This window comes from Leiobunum rupestre, chromosome 3, assembly GCF_980474605.1.
Source record: "Leiobunum rupestre chromosome 3, qqLeiRupe1.1.hap1, whole genome shotgun sequence".
NCBI classification, from domain to species: domain Eukaryota; kingdom Metazoa; phylum Arthropoda; class Arachnida; order Opiliones; family Sclerosomatidae; genus Leiobunum; species Leiobunum rupestre.
The window spans coordinates 60917630-60935704 of NC_143386.1; the positions used below are offsets into that span (position 1 = coordinate 60917630).

General features: G+C 35.2%; 2 long non-coding RNA genes and 4 other non-coding genes across 6 annotated transcripts; 1 reads left to right on the top strand and 5 right to left on the bottom strand.

Moving 5' to 3' along the window:
* Window positions 1–242: 242 nt before the first annotated feature.
* LOC149953626 (uncharacterized) lies at window positions 243–2709 on the top strand. The gene is made up of 3 exons (XR_016480093.1): window positions 243–1888; window positions 1961–2034; window positions 2635–2709. It is a non-coding gene; the product is annotated as an uncharacterized LOC149953626 (long non-coding RNA).
* Window positions 2710–11044: 8335 nt separating this feature from the next.
* Window positions 11045–13755, bottom strand: LOC149953627 (uncharacterized). The gene is made up of 4 exons (XR_016480094.1): window positions 12110–13755; window positions 11964–12037; window positions 11273–11363; window positions 11045–11104 (listed from the first exon to the last, which is right to left on the bottom strand). It is a non-coding gene; the product is annotated as an uncharacterized LOC149953627 (long non-coding RNA).
* A 3562-nt stretch (window positions 13756–17317) lies between these two features.
* On the bottom strand, window positions 17318–17390 carry TRNAF-GAA (transfer RNA phenylalanine (anticodon GAA)). The gene has a single exon. It is a non-coding gene; the product is annotated as a tRNA-Phe (tRNA).
* A 94-nt stretch (window positions 17391–17484) lies between these two features.
* Window positions 17485–17557, bottom strand: TRNAF-GAA (transfer RNA phenylalanine (anticodon GAA)). The gene has a single exon. It is a non-coding gene; the product is annotated as a tRNA-Phe (tRNA).
* Window positions 17558–17818: 261 nt separating this feature from the next.
* On the bottom strand, window positions 17819–17891 carry TRNAF-GAA (transfer RNA phenylalanine (anticodon GAA)). Its single transcript has one exon. It is a non-coding gene; the product is annotated as a tRNA-Phe (tRNA).
* A 94-nt stretch (window positions 17892–17985) lies between these two features.
* On the bottom strand, window positions 17986–18058 carry TRNAF-GAA (transfer RNA phenylalanine (anticodon GAA)). Its single transcript has one exon. It is a non-coding gene; the product is annotated as a tRNA-Phe (tRNA).
* Window positions 18059–18075: the final 17 nt, after the last annotated feature.

Sequence of the window (18075 nt, forward strand, 5' to 3'; positions counted from 1 at the left end):
ATTAAGCGGATGAAAACGCTTAAAGATAAAACAATTTAGTTTTAATATATTTATGGTTGGTAGATACCATAGTAAACAAATTGTAAAAGTTAAATACACAAAACATATTTTGGTTGGCCACTGTTTCTTTAAAATCGTCAATAATTTTAAATGCTGTTACGTAATTGGACGCATAGCGGACAACGGTATCATACCTTTCATGTTCATCCGATAGAAATAAATTGTTGGGTGCACATGGTTCTTTATACAATATTTCGTAAATTTTACGATAATTATCGGTTATAACGTAACCCATTAATTCAAAGAGTTTTTGGTTCACTTTAAGGAGTTGAATGTGCGAATTAATGAAATATTTGAGTCTGTCCAATTCTCGAGTTTCCGGCGCTTTGATTACGACCGACGCTTCGGATATCGTGCTTTGCAAGGTTAATTCTTTTTGGTCAGACATGGCGGCGGTCACTAGCGCATCAGATAGCGGGAACGGTGATCGAAAGGGCAACCGTTGTGGATCATTTATTTGTTCCCAGTGGCCGTATAAATCATCCCAGGCGCGCGAAGACATTTCAAAGACCTGGTGTGTGATTTTATTGCATAGAGCTACAGATATATCGAGCTCAGACGTAAAACCCGTAGTAACGAAAAGCTCGGATGAAAGTGAATACCGAGGGTTAACTTTCCGCTGAGTCGGATCAAATTTAGACATTTTAGTGGGCCCAGGAGCGTTATCTACACAGCTTCGTTTAGACATGATGCTCGAGAAACGGTTTGTAGTGTACTGCCGCTGGATGACGGGGATGAATCCCTTATATAGCGATAATAATTTGATGACGTAATCAGGATGACGTAATGGGTTGACTCAATGACTCACGCGATTAGTCAAATTTTGCGGTGTTATGTGTATAGCGACGGCCATATTGGTAAACCAAAGAGATAGAAATTCTACAAGTCCCATTAAAAGTAAAATCAACGCGATTAGTAATGCGTTTTTAGGATTGTTCGCGATAAGGCGAGTAACGGGAAAGGCGGGATAGTCCCTATTCGGTAGGGCTGGTGGAATCATCTGACATGATGTTATGCAAACAGCCAGTAGCTATAAACCCGAGTAATGGGCCCCCTACGGCATCTGTCAAACACTTTTTTCCACGTGCGAGTGGTGTTATGAAATAAATCCAAATAGTTCAATGGGTCGAGCCTTTTGTGTATCTATTGGATGACGGGGATGAATCCCTTATATAGCGATAATAATTTGATGACGTAATCAGGATGACGTAATGGGTTGACTCAATGACTCACGCGATTAGTCAAATTTTGCGGTGTTATGTGTATAGCGACGGCCATATTGGTAAACCAAAGAGATAGAAATTCTACAAGTCCCATTAAAAGTAAAATCAACGCGATTAGTAATGCGTTTTTAGGATTGTTCGCGATAAGGCGAGTAACGGGAAAGGCGGGATAGTCCCTATTCGGTAGGGCTGGTGGAATCATCTGACATGATGTTATGCAAACAGCCAGTAGCTATAAACCCGAGTAATGGGCCCCCTACGGCATCTGTCAAACACTTTTTTCCACGTGCGAGTGGTGTTATGAAATAAATCCAAATTGTTCAATGGGTCGAGCCCTTTGTGTATCTATTCATAACTATTTTCACCGACAAACACTTCCCCCGTGTAACATTATTTTCAAACACTTTTACGATGCGCAAAGCTATCCGTCTTACGGAATATCGGCCCTAAGGGGTAAAGGGTAGATAGAGGATGGCCCTTGCCCCCAGCGCGTAAAATAGACACAGCGGGTGTCCCCTCTCGCTAGCTAAAAGTGTCGTTTTTACATCAGGTGTGGATTCTTCGCGCTAAAATGCTTATAACAAACGATTGTTCCCACCAAAAATGTAAAATCCATCTCCGCTGTTCTCGGATGAGGACGTAGCCATTTAAGTTTTTATCAATTTTTATATTTTTAGCTTGGCGATGTATTCCAAAATTAAATGGTAACCAGTATGCGTTACAATTTCAAGATGCAAGATACTCGAGAATGGTAAAATAGTCTATATTTAAAGTTAAAATGCGAAAACTATATTTGTATAGTCGAAATTTATTTTAACGTATTAAAATAAAAATTCATCTTTCTGACAAGAGTCTTACCCATCATACATACACCATATAATCTGGAATCTATGTTTAACAATTGGAGGAATTCGTGTTTACGATAGGCTCTTTTTTAACGTAACTTAGTACATTAATTGAGTATTTTGAAATATTTCAATATCGGAATTTTTTTTGATGTATTAAAAGTAGAGTTAAGATGCTTTTATAGTATTTTCTATGTATTAGCATATCTGAACTTGCGGTTCAATTTTGGGTACATGGACCACTTACACGCTAATGATATTCAAATGAAGTTTAAAAATATTTCCATTTGAACGAGTCCCTCTTTTTATATCAGCAAAGTACTGAACGATTCTATCTTATGGATTTAAATAGTTCTAACAATAGTACAACTACAACATTTGAGAAAGACACTTTTCCCATTGTGAAAGTGGAATACAAAATAAGAATCACTTCAATTTAAAACGCACTTTAAATTTAAGTATAGACTATTTTACCATTCTCGAGTAACTCTTTTTTTCTTTAAAAGCTGAAGAAATATTAGAAACGACATCAGTGATCAATTAATTGTTTCCGAGTATGACAGACGATTTTTGATATTAAAGAGTCATTTTTCAAAAGTAAGATTGTTTTCGGTTATTTTTTTTTTAAAGCTAGCTTAGAAATCACATTATTTTTATATATAATTATTTAGTTGTAATGTTAATTCTTAATTACTGGTAGCCTTCACTAGAAACTATTATAAGAATTATATATGAATTTATAACCAAGCGTGTATTTACCACTAGTGAATGCAATATCAGTCGAAGAATTGAAGAAAGACGGAATCACGTCATTATTAAGAACTGGTGACTACTTCTGTATATATTGTGACGGTTCAGTTTTTCATGTTCCAACTGTCGGACGGCTAGCATGGTACTGTGACGGATACTCAATCTGTTTGAAGTACCGTAAAGCTGTTTATTTCCAATCAAAAAGAATTCTAAGTATAAGAATTCCTCCAGGTGTATTAAAAGCGTTACCACGCATATATTTGTGTTTAAATTGTGATATGTTGGGCACTAAGAGAGCAGCCAATTTGTCATATTGCGAAGTAACTGGTGGATGTTGCGTATTTCCAAAAATTAAAAAATAATAATAGTATGTGTGTGTTTTTCTATTATTTTTCCACCTATATTTGGCGTATTGAAAGCTATTTTAACGTATTGAACGTAGAGTCAGGGGTTTTTATAGTATTTTACTACCTATATTTACATTTTGGAAAGCTATTTAAACGTATTGAGCGTACAGAGTATTTTGCATTATTTATGGTAATAAAAGGTAATTATTGTAGAAAATAAAAGATATTTTAATTAAAACATTTCGGTGATCTATTCCAAAATTAAATGGTAACCCCGTATGCGTAACAATTTCAATATGCAAGATACTCGAGAATGGTAAAATAGTCTATATTTAAAGTTAAAATGCGAAAACTATATTTGTAGTGTTCAATTTAAAAGAAAATTACTTCAGCTTTTAAATAAGATTTTTTTTCTGTATCTACCCTATATCATTTACATATTATTTTTTTATTCTAATTTAACCATAACTTTAAAAACGTTGCACGTCTGAATAGCTGTGTAGAGTACGATTAACAGAGATAAATATTTCTGGGTTCAGTTAATGTGATGATTCGAGTGAAAAATTTGAATATGTTAAAGTTATTGGATTGAAGGAAACTTCAGTGTTTTCAGAGTGATAATTAAGGGAAGTTGCCGTACAATATAGTTGAAAATTATCTTTTTAAGTCTGTGTCCACCCATTGATTATGTTAGGAAGTGAAAAAATTTCATTTAGCAAGCTTTTCTTCAATTTCGGTATCCACCCTGTATCATTTAAAAGCTCAAGCATTGTTTTTATCAAGTTAATTTCAAAAATATCTTAAAACAAGCTTCCCTAAGTCTGACTAGCTCTGTAGGGTAATAATAAAATAGCTAAATATTTTTTGGGTTTAATACTTGTGATGCTTAGTGAAAATTTTCCATATATTACAGTATTAGGTTGGCTAATTATTTTTTTCACCTGCTACCATTCTCAACGGGTGAACATAGAATAACAAAGATAATTGTCCAATATATTTAAAGCCAACTTTCCTTACATTTCTCTATGAAAACACTGAAGCTTCTTTCAATGCGATAACTTTATTACATGCATTTTTTTTCCAGAATTACAATTATTGAATCGAAAAAAATATGGAACCACCCTAGAATTAACCAACACAGGTATTCAGAAGAGATGGTGTTCAATTTAAAAAAATTACTTTTTTTGGATCCACCCTATATCAGTTATATAAAACCTGAAATTATTTATTTTTTTGAATTCTAATTTAACCATCACTTTAAAAACGGTAACTTCCCTTAAATTTCAAACTGAAAACACTAAAGTTTCATGCAATCCAATAACTTTGACTTTTGAAATTTTTTCACTCAGAATCATCACATTAAATGGGAGCCACTCTGTATCGTAAAATTAAAAGCTCAAGCAATTTTTTTTCCAAATTCATTTTTAACTTATCTTAAAACACGCTTCCCTAAGTCTGACTAGCTCTGTAGGTTAATAATAAAATAGCTAAATATTTTTTGGATTCAATAATTTTGATTCTGAGTGAAATATTTGCATATATTACAGTATTAGTTTGACTAATTAATTTTTTTTTCATCTGCTACCATACTCAATGGTTGAACATAGAATAATAAAGGTAATTTTCCACTATATTTAAAGCCAACTTCCCTTACATTTCACTATGAAAACACTGAAGCTTCTTTCAATGCGATAACTTTATTACATGCATTTTTTTCCCAGAATAACGATTATGGAATCGAAAAAAAATATGTGACCACCTTAGAATTACCCAACACAGGTATTCAGAAGAGATGGTGTTCAATTTAAAAAAATTACTTTTTTTGGATCCACCCTATATCAGTTATAAAAAACCTGAAATTATTTATTTTTTTCAATTCTAATTTAACCATCACTTTAATAACGGTAACTTCCCTTAAATTTCAAACTGAAAACACTAAAGTTTCATGCAATCCAATAACTTTGACTTTTGAAAATTTTTCACTCAGAATCATCACATTAAATGGGAGCCACTCTGTATCGTAAAATTAAAAACTCAAGCATTGTTTTTATCAAGTTAATTTTAAACATATCTTAAAACACGCTTCCCTAAGTCTGACTAGCTCTGTAGGTTAATAATAAAATAGCTAAATATTTTTTGGGAGTCAATAATTTTGATTCTGAGTGAAATATTTGCATATATTACAGTATTAGTTTGGCTAATTATTTTTTTTTCATCTGCTACCATACTCAATGGGTGAACATAGAATAACAAGGGTAATTTTCCATTATATTTAAAACCAACTTCCCTTACATTTCACTATGGAAACACTGAAGCTTCTTTCAATGCGATAACTTAATGACATGCAATTTTTTTGCCCAGAATTACAATAATTGAATCGAAAAATTATCCAACTCGGCTTATTACGCGGATAATACAGAAATATAAATTACTTGATCAAAACGTTTTACGAATAATTTTGAGAGCTTTATCTATTGAATAAAAGTTAACCATCCCCAACCTCAAGGGTGGTATCGCGCTTAGATAGAAGACCCGATATGTTCGCGAATTCCGACAACGACCATAATTTCAAACTATGTTTTTTATATTTTTTATTTATTTCTTTCTTTTATTTTGTTTAATTATATATATTTAAAATTGAAGCTGAAACAAATTTTAAAATGACTTTGGTTTCCCCATAAGACATGCTACCCTCCCCACCTCGCCGTCTTGCACGCGTGCGCTGATTTCCCCTGGGGGGGCGCGGTCTGGGGCGCGGATTTCTCGGGGGGCGGTGCGGTCGGGGGGAACTTTGGGACGAAAAAATATTTATGCATACATATAGTGGAGGCTACTGTTCTTTAGCCGCGCGCGTTTTTTCTCAAAGGCTAGTGTTACGTCGTCATAAACGGAGTATAAATTCCCGTCGCGCGACTACACCCCGTTTTATTCATAACTAAACCCTCAGTATCGTGTCGGTGGCATGGCGAGAATGGCCGTTGTCGAATTTGACTTTCTACTAGGAAAATCCGCCTCGCGCTCCGGCGGAGAGCCCCCCGACATTGTCGTGAAGGAACTAGCTATATCAACAGTATCGACCCCTCCCGCCGTTCAAGCTTGGACTTTCGAACAACCCTATCCAGTACAACAACTTCCGAACGCCATTAAAAGACAAAACGGCTGGGTGTCTAGGAACCTTCACGGTATTTGCTGGACCGCGGGGTATCTCCCCTATTATAAACTACCCGCCTGCCTTATATCAGCTGTTTCGAGTGCTGATATGATTTTTACAAAAGGAGACGTAAAGTGTAAATTTTTAGCCGATTAAATTGAGACCGCCATATACGATTTGGAAACTTTTGACTGTCCCCGAGCTGTGACTTTTGATACGCCCCCGCCAGTGAAATGTCTATTCAGACATCAAACTCTAAACACCCGACAACCGTGTTCTTTGGAACGAAGTCTACTTTTCGCCGACTGGATTACCCAGAACCGCGCTGAAATAGACAACCAAATACGATGTCCATTTTAATTTTTTTTTGTATCGCACTATAATATTTTTATTTGACTCGTAAAAGAAAAATAATTTTTGTAATATATCATCTTATAAAATAAATATTTTTTATTATCTTATAAATCCGACTCGTTATTTCTCATTGCTCGCGTCATTTTTTAGATTATGTAATTAATAGTTCATTGTGTCCATTCATTCGCCCACGTTGGAAAAATATTATAAACGTATTTTAGAATTTTAAAAATATTAAGTGTCAATTTACCCAAATGTAAAATTTACTTTATACGGTCACCTTTAAAAATAACAATGTATTCAATATAAAAACGTTTATTCACATTTTCTTTACAGCGGTTTTAATATTATGAATTTGATTAGTTTTACAATATTCTTGAAAATAAATCAGAGCAGCCATTTCCTTTTCAGTCGGCATTTTTAATTCGGCTGGCAGGTTAGATGTAGTTGACTCGGTTGATTCCATTGTGGCACCGCGCTTTTTACATTCCCCAATAAGTTCGTTAAGATAATCGATAATTTTATCATCTGACATTTCCTCGACCTCCGTGTAATGGAGAGATTCACTCGTATCACAATCACACGCCAGATCCGAATCTTCTTTCATTGTATTACACGATAAATGAGTCATTAAATGTTGTTTGAAACCTCTCACGGACCGGTATATTTCCGCGCATATCCAGCATTTCTTGGGTACACTAAGCGGAGACATCTTCCTCTATCCCATAGCGGCTGGCTTATGAAAACCACAACGCATCTACGTAATCTTTGCGTTTCATGGTGTAGATTACGTCATCTTTAGTGAGTCATTTTTAAATTACGTCATTTTTATAGATTACGTCATTTTTATAGATTACGTCATTTTGGGGGGTTTAAATCCAGAAATATTATTCCGTAGCTCAAAGAGAATCGGGATGGCATAAATATATTGTGAATTTTAAAAACGGTTAAAGTCTCTTTTCACTAAGTATTTTTAAATATTTGAATATCGGAATTGTATTTTGCCGCGTTAAAAGTAGAGTTTCATGTATAGTCGTTTTAAGAAATACTCGTGATATAGGGTCAAGTGCCCAGCATATTTAAGTACTACAATGATATTAAAATAAAGTTTAAAAATATTTCCATTCTACGTTACTTTAACAACGAATATTCTATGACGTCAAAACACTCAAATCCATGTTTCAAATTCAAATTAACAGCGCAAAACACTTCAATCTATGTTTTCATTTGATTTTTAAATTAACCGCGACGCGCCCCCCGACCGCGCCCCCCCCCCCGAGAAATCCGCGCCCCAGACCGCGCCCCCCCAGGGGAAATCAGCGCACGCGTGCAAGACGGCGAGGTGGGGAGGGTAGCATGTCTTATGGGGAAACCAAAGTCATTTTAAAATTTGTTTCAGCTTCAATTTTAAATATATATAATTAAACAAAATAAAAGAAAGAAATAAATAAAAAATATAAAAAACATAGTTTGAAATTATGGTCGTTGTCGGAATTCGCGAACATATCGGGTCTTCTATCTAAGCGCGATACCACCCTTGAGGTTGGGGATGGTTAACTTTTATTCAATAGATAAAGCTCTCAAAATTATTCGTAAAACGTTTTGATCAAGTAATTTATATTTCTGTATTATCCGCGTAATAAGCCGAGTTGGATAATTTTTCGATTCAATTATTGTAATTCTGGGCAAAAAAATTGCATGTCATTAAGTTATCGCATTGAAAGAAGCTTCAGTGTTTCCATAGTGAAATGTAAGGGAAGTTGGTTTTAAATATAATGGAAAATTACCCTTGTTATTCTATGTTCACCCATTGAGTATGGTAGCAGATGAAAAAAAAATAATTAGCCAAACTAATACTGTAATATATGCAAATATTTCACTCAGCATCAAAATTATTGACTCCCAAAAAATATTTAGCTATTTTATTATTAACCTACAGAGCTAGTCAGACTTAGGGAAGCGTGTTTTAAGATATGTTTAAAATTAACTTGATAAAAACAATGCTTGAGTTTTTAATTTTACGATACAGAGTGGCTCCCATTTAATGTGATGATTCTGAGTGAAAAATTTTCAAAAGTCAAAGTTATTGGATTGCATGAAACTTTAGTGTTTTCAGTTTGAAATTTAAGGGAAGTTACCGTTATTAAAGTGATGGTTAAATTAGAATTGAAAAAAATAAATAATTTCAGGTTTTTTATAACTGATATAGGGTGGATCCAAAAAAAGTAATTTTTTTAAATTGAACACCATCTCTTCTGAATACCTGTGTTGGGTAATTCTAAGGTGGTCACATATTTTTTTTCGATTCCATAATCGTTATTCTGGGAAAAAAATGCATGTAATAAAGTTATCGCATTGAAAGAAGCTTCAGTGTTTTCATAGTGAAATGTAAGGGAAGTTGGCTTTAAATATAGTGGAAAATTACCTTTATTATTCTATGTTCAACCATTGAGTATGGTAGCAGATGAAAAAAAAATTAATTAGTCAAACTAATACTGTAATATATGCAAATATTTCACTCAGAATCAAAATTATTGAATCCAAAAAATATTTAGCTATTTTATTATTAACCTACAGAGCTAGTCAGACTTAGGGAAGCGTGTTTTAAGATAAGTTAAAAATGAATTTGGAAAAAAAATTGCTTGAGCTTTTAATTTTACGATACAGAGTGGCTCCCATTTAATGTGATGATTCTGAGTGAAATAATTTCAAAAGTCAAAGTTATTGGATTGCATGAAACTTTAGTGTTTTCAGTTTGAAATTTAAGGGAAGTTACCGTTTTTAAAGTGATGGTTAAATTAGAATTCAAAAAAATAAATAATTTCAGGTTTTATATAACTGATATAGGGTGGATCCAAAAAAAGTAATTTTTTTAAATTGAACACCATCTCTTCTGAATACCTGTGTTGGTTAATTCTAGGGTGGTTCCATATTTTTTTCGATTCAATAATTGTAATTCTGGAAAAAAAATGCATGTAATAAAGTTATCGCATTGAAAGAAGCTTCAGTGTTTTCATAGAGAAATGTAAGGAAAGTTGGCTTTAAATATATTGGACAATTATCTTTGTTATTCTATGTTCACCCGTTGAGAATGGTAGCAGGTGAAAAAAATAATTAGCCAACCTAATACTGTAATATATGGAAAATTTTCACTAAGCATCACAAGTATTAAACCCAAAAAATATTTAGCTATTTTATTATTACCCTACAGAGCTAGTCAGACTTAGGGAAGCTTGTTTTAAGATATTTTTGAAATTAACTTGATAAAAACAATGCTTGAGCTTTTAAATGATACAGGGTGGATACCGAAATTGAAGAAAAGCTTGCTAAATGAAATTTTTTCACTTCCTAACATAATCAATGGGTGGACACAGACTTAAAAAGATAATTTTCAACTATATTGTACGGCAACTTCCCTTAATTATCACTCTGAAAACACTGAAGTTTCCTTCAATCCAATAACTTTAACATATTCAAATTTTTCACTCGAATCATCACATTAACTGAACCCAGAAATATTTATCTCTGTTAATCGTACTCTACACAGCTATTCAGACGTGCAACGTTTTTAAAGTTATGGTTAAATTAGAATAAAAAAATAATATGTAAATGATATAGGGTAGATACAGAAAAAAAATCTTATTTAAAAGCTGAAGTAATTTTCTTTTAAATTGAACACTACAAATATAGTTTTCGCATTTTAACTTTAAATATAGACTATTTTACCATTCTCGAGTATCTTGCATATTGAAATTGTTACGCATACGGGGTTACCATTTAATTTTGGAATAGATCACCGAAATGTTTTAATTAAAATATCTTTTATTTTCTACAATAATTACCTTTTATTACCATAAATAATGCAAAATACTCTGTACGCTCAATACGTTTAAATAGCTTTCCAAAATGTAAATATAGGTAGTAAAATACTATAAAAACCCCTGACTCTACGTTCAATACGTTAAAATAGCTTTCAATACGCCAAATATAGGTGGAAAAATAATAGAAAAACACACACATACTATTATTATTTTTTAATTTTTGGAAATACGCAACATCCACCAGTTACTTCGCAATATGACAAATTGGCTGCTCTCTTAGTGCCAAACATATCACAATTTAAACACAAATATATGCGTGGTAACGCTTTTAATACACCTGGAGGAATTCTTATACTTAGAATTCTTTTTGATTGGAAATAAACAGCTTTACGGTACTTCAAACAGATTGAGTATCCGTCACAGTACCATGCTAGCCGTCCGACAGTTGGAACATGAAAAACTGAACCGTCACAATATATACAGAAGTAGTCACCAGTTCTTAATAATGACGTGATTCCGTCTTTCTTCAATTCTTCGACTGATATTGCATTCACTAGTGGTAAATACACGCTTGGTTATAAATTCATATATAATTCTTATAATAGTTTCTAGTGAAGGCTACCAGTAATTAAGAATTAACATTACAACTAAATAATTATATATAAAAATAATGTGATTTCTAAGCTAGCTTTAAAAAAAAAATAACCGAAAACAATCTTACTTTTGAAAAATGACTCTTTAATATCAAAAATCGTCTGTCATACTCGGAAACAATTAATTGATCACTGATGTCGTTTCTAATATTTCTTCAGCTTTTAAAGAAAAAAAGAGTTACTCGAGAATGGTAAAATAGTCTATACTTAAATTTAAAGTGCGTTTTAAATTGAAGTGATTCTTATTTTGTATTCCACTTTCACAATGGGAAAAGTGTCTTTCTCAAATGTTGTAGTTGTACTATTGTTAGAACTATTTAAATCCATAAGATAGAATCGTTCAGTACTTTGCTGATATAAAAAGAGGGACTCGTTCAAATGGAAATATTTTTAAACTTCATTTGAATATCATTAGCGTGTAAGTGGTCCATGTACCCAAAATTGAACCGCAAGTTCAGATATGCTAATACATAGAAAATACTATAAAAGCATCTTAACTCTACTTTTAATACATCAAAAAAAATTCCGATATTGAAATATTTCAAAATACTCAATTAATGTACTAAGTTACGTTAAAAAAGAGCCTATCGTAAACACGAATTCCTCCAATTGTTAAACATAGATTCCAGATTAGATGGTGTATGTATGATGGGTAAGACTCTTGTCAGAAAGATGAATTTTTATTTTAATACGTTAAAATAAATTTCGACTATACAAATATAGTTTTCGCATTTTAACTTTAAATATAGACTATTTTACCATTCTCGAGTATCTTGCATCTTGAAATTGTAACGCATACTGGTTACCATTTAATTTTGGAATACATCGCCAAGCTAAAAATATAAAAATTGATAAAAACTTAAATGGCTACGTCCTCATCCGAGAACAGCGGAGATGGATTTTACATTTTTGGTGGGAACAATCGTTTGTTATAAGCATTTTAGCGCGAAGAATCCACACCTGATGTAAAAACGACACTTTTAGCTAGCGAGAGGGGACACCCGCTGTGTCTATTTTACGCGCTGGGGGCAAGGGCCATCCTCTATCTACCCTTTACCCCTTAGGGCCGATATTCCGTAAGACGGATAGCTTTGCGCATCGTAAAAGTGTTTGAAAATAATGTTACACGGGGAAAGTGTTTGTCGGTGAAAATAGTTATGAATAGATACACAAAGGGCTCGACCCATTGAACTATTTGGATTTATTTCATAACACCACTCGCACGTGGAAAAAAGTGTTTGACAGATGCCCTAGGGGGCCCATTACTCGGGTTTATAGCTACTGGCTGTTTGCATAACATCATGTCAGATGATTCCACCAGCCCTACCGAATAGGGACTATCCCGCCTTTCCCGTTACTCGCCTTATCGCGAACAATCCTAAAAACGCATTACTAATCGCGTTGATTTTACTTTTAATGGGACTTGTAGAATTTCTATCTCTTTGGTTTACCAATATGGCCGTCGCTATACACATAACACCGCAAAATTTGACTAATCGCGTGAGTCATTGAGTCAACCCATTACGTCATCCTGATTACGTCATCAAATTATTATCGCTATATAAGGGATTCATCCCCGTCATCCAATAGATACACAAAAGGCTCGACCCATTGAACTATTTGGATTTATTTCATAACACCACTCGCACGTGGAAAAAAGTGTTTGACAGATGCCGTAGGGGGCCCATTACTCGGGTTTATAGCTACTGGCTGTTTGCATAACATCATGTCAGATGATTCCACCAGCCCTACCGAATAGGGACTATCCCGCCTTTCCCGTTACTCGCCTTATCGCGAACAATCCTAAAAACGCATTACTAATCGCGTTGATTTTACTTTTAATGGGACTTGTAGAATTTCTATCTCTTTGGTTTACCAATATGGCCGTCGCTATACACATAACACCGCAAAATTTGACTAATCGCGTGAGTCATTGAGTCAACCCATTACGTCATCCTGATTACGTCATCAAATTATTATCGCTATATAAGGGATTCATCCCCGTCATCCAGCGGCAGTACACTACAAACCGTTTCTCGAGCATCATGTCTAAACGAAGCTGTGTAGATAACGCTCCTGGGCCCACTAAAATGTCTAAATTTGATCCGACTCAGCGGAAAGTTAACCCTCGGTATTCACTTTCATCCGAGCTTTTCGTTACTACGGGTTTTACGTCTGAGCTCGATATATCTGTAGCTCTATGCAATAAAATCACACACCAGGTCTTTGAAATGTCTTCGCGCGCCTGGGATGATTTATACGGCCACTGGGAACAAATAAATGATCCACAACGGTTGCCCTTTCGATCACCGTTCCCGCTATCTGATGCGCTAGTGACCGCCGCCATGTCTGACCAAAAAGAATTAACCTTGCAAAGCACGATATCCGAAGCGTCGGTCGTAATCAAAGCGCCGGAAACTCGAGAATTGGACAGACTCAAATATTTCATTAATTCGCACATTCAACTCCTTAAAGTGAACCAAAAACTCTTTGAATTAATGGGTTACGTTATAACCGATAATTATCGTAAAATTTACGAAATATTGTATAAAGAACCATGTGCACCCAACAATTTATTTCTATCGGATGAACATGAAAGGTATGATACCGTTGTCCGCTATGCGTCCAATTACGTAACAGCATTTAAAATTATTGACGATTTTAAAGAAACAGTGGCCAACCAAAATATGTTTTGTGTATTTAACTTTTACAATTTGTTTACTATGGTATCTACCAACCATAAATATATTAAAACTAAATTGTTTTATCTTTAAGCGTTTTCATCCGCTTAATGTACTGTAACTTTGAATATCTAAATAAAACCTTATAATTTGTATACATTCTGCTCTTTTTTTCCAAAACACTTTTACCGATGACCGCCCGCTATTTTACGCTACCCTTAGGGGCCCGAAAGTGTTTGTCGGCGAAAACCAACTCGAATTGTGCCCGACATTAACTATGACGGGTAGGCTGTTTGCATAACATCGTGTCACCGCCATAGGGGCAGATAACCTATTGACCTATAATGGGTTAGCACCTGGGTTTTATGGGTTATAACATCGTAAATCATCTAACCTTTTGACCTAAAATGGGGGGTGCCTCCAGCTATTAACTATGACGGGCCGGCTGTTTGCATAACATCGTGTCACCACCATAGGGGCAGATAACCTATTGACCTAACATCGTAAATCAGCTAACCTATTGACCTACCGAAAATGTACGCAAAATGGGGGACCCTACAGGGGCCTGTTTCACCCTTATTTAACGGCTGTTTGCGTCGTGTCCATAGGGGCAGATAACCTATTGACCTAACATCGTAAATCAACCTCGTAAAACAGGTAACCTTTTGACCCCGCCGAAAATGTACGCAAAATGGGGGCCCTACAGGGGCCTGTTTCACCCTATTTATTGTCCACACCGCCATAGGGGCAGATAACCTATTCACCCAGGGTTAGGTTTTATAAGGGTAACATCGTAAATCAGCTAACCTTTTGACCCCGCCGAATATTGCCGCAAAATGGGGGCCCCTACAGGGGCCCGTTTCACCCCCGTTTCCCCCGCCCGCAGGTGCCCCCTTATCGGTAGACGCACTCACTTATCTCTTGCGTCGATTTGAATAATTTCAACACTTTCTAAATATAAATCAACCCCGGAGAACACGAAAATCAGGTTTAAAGTGACCTGAGATCAAAAATAAAAAAGTTGACACCCCCTCTTTTAGGCAAAAATAGGCCAAATTATAAGTCTATTCAGAAAATGATTTTGGCCAATTTGTAGCTAAACATTTTATTTATCTACTACCGATGTCCGATCCAACTTGATGCAACTATACAAGAAATGACGGGCGAAAATGTTCGAAATCTCCCACGGGCAAAGACTTTTTGAACAGAGTGTACCTATGATGAAGAGTGGTACGTTACGTAGGAAACGTTATCGAACGATCAGAAGAGCAGAAAGATGTCTCGGTAAACTGCATGAAACAGAAAGGGCTTTCCACGCAGAATGGATGTATGTTGGATACCGTCACAGAACATATTAGCAATTCTTGCTCCGCAAACGACTTCAGACTGTAAAAAATACGTTCTAAAAAAATTAGACTATGACAAAATAGTATCTTTGTACAAAAGCAACAAATAAATATCTGAGATACGGTCAAAGTTGACGTTTAAATTTGGACCAGAAAAACCTTAATAGTCAACATTTTTATTTTTACATGTTGTAGATAGAAATCTTGCCTTTTTATTGGTATCAGATTTTATGTGATTTTTAGTTTCCCAACAGTCTATATAACACTAAACGTATTACCATGTTTTAACGTTTTTGGTAAAAACGTCTATATTGAAGGAGGTTAAATTGGAAAAGTTTTACTGAGATCCTGAATATTAATGTATTTTCCGGTGAAAGTCATCCTTTAGCAAAAATATTCAAAGTTTTATAGTAACCGTAAAGAAAAAATTTGAAAATCTTGACCTTTTAGCTTATCTCATTTTGCAGTTTCGGTGAAAATTACGCCGACTTTGACATTTTTTTAAAAATTATATATATCCCACAGTACAAAACTAATATTTTTAAGCGAATTTCCAACAAGTCTTTAAATGTTACAATTTTTTTCATAAATGTACTCCTTTATATTAATTAATTATAAAGGCTCAAACATCGCACTTTAAAACGGCGCAAAAAAAGTTACGTGCACTAACAAATTTCAAAAGACCATTTCTCCAAAAGTTATAAGAATTTGGACCTAAAACTTTGGATTTCTTCCTAAATATGTTCATTTTAATTGTGTATGGAGTTTCAATAAAATCGGAGATGGTGCCGTGGGGACGTTGGTCGATTTCACATGGAATGACCCTGCTTGTAACTGCGCAAAGTGGTGTAAAAAAAACTAAATGTCAATGCGTATCAAATGGCTTAAAATGTACAGACGCCTGCAAACTACAGGACTGTTCAAATATGGCCGCTCCAGTGGAAACGGTACAAATGGACCTAAATGACGCGGATAGCGGAGACGAAATATAAATAATTAATATTAAGGTTTGTACAAATTTTGGTTTATAACTTGAAAAAGAACATTAAATAATTTTAGCTTAAATAAGTTTTTTCATTTATAATTAATCGTTAAGGGGCTTATTATTATTATGTTATGATAAAAGTTAATATTGGCCTTACGTTTTTGTACAAATTGAAATAGTCTAGTGACTGAACATTCCTACTTCAAAATCCTATTTAAAAAAATTAACTACTTACCAAAATATAATATCTTAGGAACCAGAGGCCATTTTTCAAAATGGCAGCGAAAGCACAAAGAAAGCTAATGTGCCAGTATAGTTAAGTAAATCGATTTTACTTAACTTGGTTTCTAAAAAAGATTCTTTGAAAGTATTATTTCTTTTAAATTTGATCACTTTTATGTGGGTCTTAACCAACCTGTTTTATTTAAAAATCACATGATATTTATTATATCTCCGGTTCTATTGGTTTGATTTCTATGAATAATACGTTTAAAGGAAGCCAATTCGTTTTAGTATTAAAATGAAAATTCGCAATTTTATTGTTCAATTCGGTTTTGAATAGCGACCGGAAATGTTCATATTGAAACGGGTGGTGTCACCGCAAACTGGGCGTGTCTTCAAAACTACTTCACATAGCGAATTCATACTACCGACCTGAGATGTAGCTCACTCAAAGAGCTTTTACGTGACGTATAGAACGTCAAATTCGGACAAGATAAACCTTAGATATTGCGCATTTAAGATGTTGCGTGGCCGCCATATTGAAACAGCCGCCATCTTGAAAAGCTACGGATTTCAGAGTGCATAATTGAAATTTGTCTTTTTAATGGTGTCATATATCAACCCTAAAAATTTCGTTTGGTACCACCTAATGAGCCCGACAAGCTCCTTTTTGGCGCCTGGCTCATGGACTAATACTCGCGTCTCTGTTCTTTCTTAAAATACGCGATCGAACCAGGGACCTTAAGATCTTCAGTCTAACGCTCTCCCAACTGAGCTAGTTCGGCCCTGTAAGAGGGTAATTGACGTCGTTCCTACTCGCTTTGAGTGAACTACCCTCCTAAGACCCTTTGAAAGAAAAATTTTAAATTTGGAGGCCACTGCCGAAACCCGGGATCGAACCAGGGACCTTTAGATCTTCAGTCTAACGCTCGCCCAACTGAGCTATTTCGGCCCTGTAGGAGGGTAACGGACGTCGTTCCTACTCGCTTTGAGTGAACTACCCGCCTAAGACTCTTTCAAAGAAAAATTTTGAATTTGGAGGCCACTGCCGAAACCCGGGATCGAACCAGGGACCTTTAGATCTTCAGTCTAACGCTCGCCCAACTGAGCTATTTCGGCCCTGTAGGAGGGTAACGGACGTCGTTCCTACTCGCTTTGAGTGAACTACCCTCCTAAGACTCTTTCAAAGAAAAAATTTGAATTTGGAGGCCACTGCCGAAACCCGGGATCGAACCAGGGACCTTTAGATCTTCAGTCTAACGCTCTCCCAAATGAGCTATTTCGGCCCTGTAGGAGGGTAACGGACGTCGTTTCTACTCGCTTTGAGTGAACTACCCTCCTAAGACTCTTTCAAAGAAAAAATTTGAATTTGGAGGCCACTGCCGAAACCCGGGATCGAACCAGGGACCTTTAGATCTTCAGTCTAACGCTCTCCCAACTGAGCTATTTCGGCCCTGTAGGAGGGTAACGGACGTCGTTTCTACTCGCTTTGAGTGAACTACCCTCCTAAGACTGTTTCAAAGAAAAAATTTGAATTTGGAGGCAACTGCCGAAACCCGGGATCGAACCAGGGACCTTTAGATCTTCAGTCTAACGCTCTCCCAACTGAGCTATTTCGGCCCTGTAGGAGGGTAACG